Source organism: Psammomys obesus, unplaced genomic scaffold, assembly GCF_907164565.1.
Source record: "Psammomys obesus unplaced genomic scaffold, mPsaObe1.curated_primary_1811, whole genome shotgun sequence".
NCBI lineage: Eukaryota > Metazoa > Chordata > Mammalia > Rodentia > Muridae > Psammomys > Psammomys obesus.
The window spans coordinates 10794656-10802261 of NW_026593286.1; positions in this window are offsets into that span (position 1 = coordinate 10794656).

Sequence of the window (7606 nt, forward strand, 5' to 3'; positions counted from 1 at the left end):
ACAATTTGTTGAAGATGCTTTCTTTCTTTTTCTCAGTGTATGGTTTTGGCCTCTTCTTCTTCTTCTTCTTTTTTTTAGAGCTTTCAGGTGAGCTGTGAAGTTGTTAGTATGAGCTCTCTCTACTTTATGATGGCACTTAGTGCTAGGAACTTTCCTCTTAGCACTGCTTGCATTGTGCTTTCTCTATCTATGTTGTTTTGCTGGGTATAGTAGTTGGGACTGACATCTGTGGTCTCCTAGTGTCTATATGGTATCTGCCCCAAGTCCTTTTTTGCTTTTAGAGTTTCTGGTGTGAAGTCATGTGTAATTCTGATAGGTCTGCCTTTATATGTGACTTGGCCTTTTTCCCTTGTAGCTTTTAATATTCTTTCTTTGTTCTGTTCATTTAGTGTTTCCATTATTATGTGATGGGAGGAATTTCTTTTCTGATCCAATCTATTTGGTGTTCTGTAGGCTTCTTGTATGTTTATAGGCATTTCTTTCTTTATGTTGTGGAAGTTTTCTTCTATGATTTTGATGAAAATATTTTCTGGGCCTTGGAGCTTAAAGGACTTCTTCTCCTTCTTCTGTTCCTATTATTCTAAGAATTGGTGTTTTCATATTGTTCTAGATTTCTTGGATGCTTTTTGTCAGGCACTTTTTAGACTTAACATTGACTGATGTTTTCTTTGATGTATTGATTTCTTCAATCATATCTTCTTCACCTGAGATTCTCTCTTCCATCTCTTGTATTCTGTTGATAATGCTTTTATCTGTAGTTCCTGTTCTCTTCCCTCAATTTTCCATCTCCAAGATTGCCTCAGACTGTGTTTTCATTATTGTTTCTATTTTCAATTTTAGGTCTTGGACAGTTTTATCCATTTCCTTCTCCCATTTGGTTGTATTTTCTCATATTCCTTTAAGGGATTTATTTAATTCCTTCACATGTTTGTATTTTTCTGTATTTCCACATTTCATTTTCTGCATTTGAGGGATTTATTTTCCTTTTTTTAAGGCCTCTATCATTTGAATAACCTCAGATTCAAGATCATTTTCTTGTGCTTTGGGTGTGATACTATCCTCAGGGCTTGCTGTGGTAGGATAGCTGGATTTTGGTGTTATCATATGACCCTGGGTTTTGTTATATGTTCCTACTCTGACCTTTAAGTATCTAGCTGACTCTGGTATTAGCATGCCTGCGGTAGGTGGTAGTAGGTCTCTGGGGTCGTAGGTAGAGCTCGTGGTCCCAGATTATTGCAGTCTTCTGGTTTTCCTGCTGCTCCCTGATCCATGCTTGTCTCTGGGGCATGGATTGGGATGCATCCTACCATGTGGCACAGGCCTGGCGACTGGGGTGTGAGGCTTGCAGGGGAAGGGGAGCACAGAGGGCCCTGGTCAGACCCTTCTTGAAGACAGATTCCTCCCTGCACCTCAACTCCAGACTGCAGGACTGCAGTGAGCCAATGGGCTCCAGCAGCTTTCAGGGAGCTATGAGACAGAGGATGCTGTGAAAATCTGTGAACACAAGGGTGAGTCTGAACTGCCAGCCTCTGTGAGGGACTAAAGTGTTGTCTGAGGGTTAGGCAAGCAGAGCCACACCAACTTCTGTTGTGGTATTTCGTCAGGGACTGCTGCTCAAGCTGTGCTCTGTTGTGGAGCTATGAGCTGTCTAATGGAAACACCTGGCCTCAGGTGGGTCATAAAAAGCGAGCGGACTTTCCTCAGGATGCTAGGAGAACTTGAGGCTTTTCCAAAGCAATGATTTTGAATCACATTTAGGATCAGTAGTTGCTCTGCCATGGGTTGATGGCAATGCCACATTCTCAACTCCAAAATCCCCGAATATGGTCTCGTCACATCTCTCCTTCGTTATGTGCAATAGTGCAATTCCTGAGTCGTGAGCATGACCGCTGCCTTCTACTTTTAATGTCTAATAAATTTAACTTTACTAAATTCATTTTTGTCCTACTGGCATGCGCCAATCCTTCCCAATTTTATAATATGAAGCTTCTCACTCAACAAGGTTTACAGGAACCCAAATAATTTTCCTGAGTATCATCACTTAGCCACTTTGGTACAAATTTGAATAGTTAAGGATTGGGATGTTTCCCTATACTTTGAATGTCTAAAAAAAAAAACTTTCAGAGAATCAGATATATAAACTTAGAATATGCTTTAGGTTTAGACCCAAATCTTCTCTTGATACCACATGCATTGTCAGTCTTCTTATTTTAATGACAGGCAAAAGCCATACAGAGCTCCACCGTTACCCAAATTAAAGAAAAATGTGTGTGTTTATGTACGTTTGTTTATGTGTATGCGTGTGTGTGTGGAGGGGTGCTCATATATGCCATGGCTCGCGTGTGAATGACAAAGAACATCCTTGTCAGTGAGTTTTCTCCTCAAACTTTTATATTTGCCCTAGGGATTGAACTGTGCTTACCAGGCTTGCCTAGCAAACTCTTTTAACCACTAAGCCATATTGCCAGCTCAAATTCCGACTCCTCAAGAATCTCTAAAAATAGAATAAATTACAATTTTATATTTAAAATGATGGAAAATAATGTACTGCCACTGGGACATAGCTTATAATTCAAATGAGATCATTCTAGGGCATTATTTTGTCTTCAGATTAATTTTTGTTTGAATATGGCTTGCCTCCTTTGACATTTTTGTTAAAATGTAATTGCCAATGTAATGGATCAAGAAGCCATGGAGCCTTTAAAAAGTAATTAGATCTTTGCTAGGGAGTAATGTCTTTCTTCAGGAAGTAGGCTGACGCTTAGAAAAGTAACTCTGCCACTAGTATTTTGTCTCTTTTACACATGCCAGTCTGTTCTTTTGTCCCTAGTACAATGTTGTAAGACAGCCTTACCTAATCTTGAAGCTACCTAATCTGGACCCCAAGGGTCCAGAACTACGAATTACGTAAACCTCTTTATCTTTATATTTCTATCTTGACTATGATGGAAATATCTAGTCTCAGGTATTTTGGTACAGCAACAGAAAAGAGACTAAGATGTTTTCCACAACTTCATGCTTATGTGAAATATCACCCTGGTAGTTTCAATTAAGAATATAAATTCCTCAATGAAATCAAACATATCAATCATTTTGTGTTGAGTAAGTTTGCCCACTAGAGCAGAGTTAAGAGATGAATTCGTATTATTTAATAGTCAGTTAACAAGCATTTTCACAATTTTGTTTCAAATTGCTCTTGAAAATTAAGATAAAATTACCAAGTTTACAACTCTTAACATTTCCATTTGTGTGTGTGTGCTTGTGCATGCACATGTGTGTGTGTGTGTTTAGACACATACAATGTGGAGGTTTAAAATTTAATCATTGCTAAAAGTGATACTTTCCACTTGAGCCTGCTTATTGATCTGTCTTTCCAGGGAGTTTTCTTAGGTCAACAGTTTCTGAGAGCAACAACTTCTCATGGCCATGAATTTGAAGATCTATTCCTGAGAATATACAGTATCCTTGGATGTATTCCTTAGAAGAATTTTGACCTTAACACATTTGCATTTTATAAACATGATCTTGATACCTCTTTTCTTGCAGTCACTTACCAAGCTATAGTTAATCAAAACTTAAAAAACCAAATCACTAAATGCAACTTTTATGTGTACCAAAGATCCGTGAGTACTGATTTTTAGTTCGTACAGTTTAATGTGTAGATGTATCTCAAGTGTATTATCTTAAGAGGAAACTCTCTTATTTATGAAGTAAAACTGACCTTATGCTTAACAAAGCTGCTAGTAATTATCTAACTAGGTTTGGCATCTAAGGCACTTTATTTATAATGCACCCTTTCTAATCCTTCTGTCCAATGCCTAAATAGGTCTAAATTTGAAGAGCTATACTTTCACATATGTTGGCCACAGTGCACAAGGTCAAATACTGAAGAGTGAAATGGTTGCATTTCTAAGAACAGAGTCGACTGTGATGGAGATATTAGTTCATTTCATCCCATACTGGTTATCGCTTTGAGGGAGTTCCCACCTCAAGGCTCAGAAGCTGGAATGATGATGCTCTGAGAGTGTGGTATAGACAAATGTCTTCCTGCTACCCCTCTGGAGATCACGAATCACAGACGGTCTTTCCGGCACACTGATGGTATACTATCATTTCCCCAATTGTCCTCTGAGTAGTGAGGCCTAATCGTATGCTCTCAGGAAATTTTTTCTGTGTTCCTAAGAAGCCAGTCTTCCTGCTACATAGTTATCCTTCTCTACCAAAGGTTCTTAATGAAGCTTTGATATCTGAATGGCCTCAGGGCAGTAGGCATCCATCACTGTGGACAAACACCTGAGACAGCTAACTTAAGAAAAAATAGAAAGGCCTATGGTGGTTTTAGAAATTTTAGTATCTCTTTATTTGGCCATGTTGCTTTGATCCCATGGTGGTACAGCGTGTGGACAAGTGATAGTTGGGATTCAAGGAGGAAAAACCGGAGTTCCAACATTAATGTTACCTCAGTTTCAGTTATGTTTATGTGATAAGATATTCTAACTGAACGCAAGGTAGGGGAGAAGGCTTTTCTTTTAGCTCACAATTCCAGGTTACAGTGTACCCCTGGAAAGTCAAAGTAGGGGCAAAGTGTGTCATCCAGTCAAGAACAGAAAGAAATGCACGCATGCAAGCTGCCTGTTTTCTTGTTTACTTACTCCACTTGATTTCTCTGCTCTTACACAGATTATCATAACCCAATGCCCAGGAAAGAATGGGCTAAGTTTTCCTCTATCAGCTACATACTCAGAGCACAACCCAATGTAGACAATCCCTCACTGAGACTCTTTCCAGGAAATTATAGCTTGTGTCGGGTTAACCATAACATTCTTTTTTAAAAATTAATTTATTTTCTATTCACTTTATATTCTGGTTGTAGCCCCAATCTTCCTTTCCTGATGGTCCTCCTTCCCCTTCCCTCCTTCCTCTATTTCTCAGAAAAGTAAAGCTTCCTTTCCCATCTACCCCAGCTCATCCAGTAACCTTAACCTTCTTAGTACCCAGTGACCTAAGCTCTGTCCTCTTTGACAACCTCCTAAAAGGTTCAGCACCTCCAAACAGAACTATACATGAACAACTAAACCCTTTACACATGTGACTTGGTGAGGCTTCCAAGATCCAAAATATAGTAGCAAATTAAGAATGTGTCTAATTGGATAACTGTCATCTTCTTGGGGACACTGAACCCCTAACTGTTCAGAATGGGATTTTTCATGGATAACCTAAGACACATTTTTTTCAAAGGTTTTATTATTTAACATCACAGCACAAACCTATAAATCTGACAGATGACACTACATGTTAGGGTCAGAGGATGAAGTGTGTCATAGATGAGAACACTCATATTGAAAATAATTTTATAGTTTAATCCATGTAGAATAATGCTTGCTGACATAACATGGCTAGAAAATTTCTTTCGTGTTCCCCAGAGGGCAATGTTATGGTCGTTTTTATTATGTATGGCCAGCTTTGGTGATGCTCTGTTCTAAGTTATGTAATTATGCCCATTGCCTTGTGCACTATGTAAACCATTGTCTTTCTTCACTTACAAAACATCACAACATTATTATTTTTCTGCTGAAGTGTGGGCTATTGTGTTTAAATGCATGGATTCTGATACAGGTGAGACTATTTGTAAAGTTAAAATAACTTATTCCAATGACTTCCTACTTTTCAGGTAAGAAGTATTCTGCCTTCTTTTAAATTTTATGTTTCTACTATCCAATAGAAGAGTGCCCGGTTTTGTGGACGTAGATATCCAGGATTGTTAGAAATCCCTAAGATAAGAGGACTCAGTGATGATATCAGTGACATAATATACATAAACTCAAAGAATGGTGGTGCTTCATGCCTGGAGCCATGTCACACAATATCATTAAAAGTAGAATTATTTCTTAAGATAATCAAACTTTATGAAGAGAGATTACAGCACTGCCAGACCAGCACTTGCTGAAATATCTTGAAAGGAAATCTGTCAGATATCCAAAGTATGTATCCTTGGAAATGTTCTGAAACAAGCTGGGGATCTTTCAGTGGAAACAGATGTCTTCACATCTGTGCTCTGTTTTCATGGCCTACCACTTTCTTCTTAAAAAATCAATGAAAACAAAAGAAAATTAATTTAATTGAACGTTTAACTCCCATCTATTATCCTGTGCTCCTCAAACATGCAGATGTTATTATTTACATGAGAGGGACTCAGAGTCTTCATGCTCACATAAGACTTTTGCTGTCTTAGGATAGTGTATGATCTTCAAACTTGAAAACCATATGGTGGACAAACAGGAAAACAAACTGTTCTTACTGCTTTTATGTCCTTTCCTAGTGGATAGCCTTAGAGTTGGAGCAATTAGAGTTCTAACTAAAATGCTGTTAAACACATTGTATTTTACAGGTTGTTAAGAAACTCCAAGTAGAAAATGATAGGGTAATAAAATTTACCTGGTACCAGGAACTTCATATAGCTTTACATACAGATTATACAGGTGCAATACAGCACATTAGCTTCTTCTCTCTTAGTGTTCATTTATTTCTCCTTTCACGTAATACACACCTAATACCTAATAAGTACCTGGTATTTTTCTAAGTGTAGAAGATGCAAGCATTAGTGAAGTAAAAGAAAAAAAAAGTTCTAGTTCTCAATATATATTATATTTGAAGAATTTAGGTAGAAAATTTTAAAAGCAGGCAAATAAACAGGTATATAGAGTCTGTGGTTAATGACATGGTAATGTTCATGGGGTGAGATCTCAGCAAACACAAAGAATAATATAGGAAACCACTGTAGAACCACAACCATTGAAGTGGTATTTGCATGAAGGTACTAGTTGAGAAAAACTCTAATCAAGAGCTTTCCAGTTGCCGAGATGTAAAGGCTCCAGAGGTGAAGAACTGCTGAGCACATTTTGCCAACAGGAATGAGGCCACATTGTTGGAATAGAAGGTGTGTTGGCCCAGGCCAGGTAATACTGGATCTTACAGGGCATGGCAAGGGATTTGAACATCATTCTGAGTGCTCTGGGCCAAGAGGTGCCACAAGAGCTGACTGAAAGTGTAATAGGGTTGGAGAGATGGCTCAGAACTTAAGAGTGCTCGCTGCTTTTGCCTAGAACCTGGGCTTAATTCTCTGCACTGGAATACCAGCTCACAACCATCTGTAACTCCTGTTTGAGGTGCTCCAACATGACTTTCTAGCTTCCATGGGTACTAGGCATGTGTGTGATACATGAACATACGTACAAGATACTCATACACGTAAAATAAAGATACATAGATCTTTAAAACTATTATATTTGCTTTGCTGTATAAAGTGACTTATTAGGGGAGAAAGAGGTAATGCAGAAGCACTGGGGAAGTCATGGTGGTAAAGGAAAGAGTCCTACACACTGGAGGAAAATCTTGAGGTGGGGGGATAGGGAATTATTTCCCCTGGCCTTATTGGCTTGTGGGTTTGTGGACTATGACATGAGGTAGAGCAGGTGCTTCCTCGATGACCAGAAACATTCATAAAACCATCAAGTACAACAAAAGCAAAGGCCTAGAGAAGATATCTCATTACATATTTTAAAACCTTTTTCAATGGGATCTGGGCATATAGGTTTATTTTGTTGTT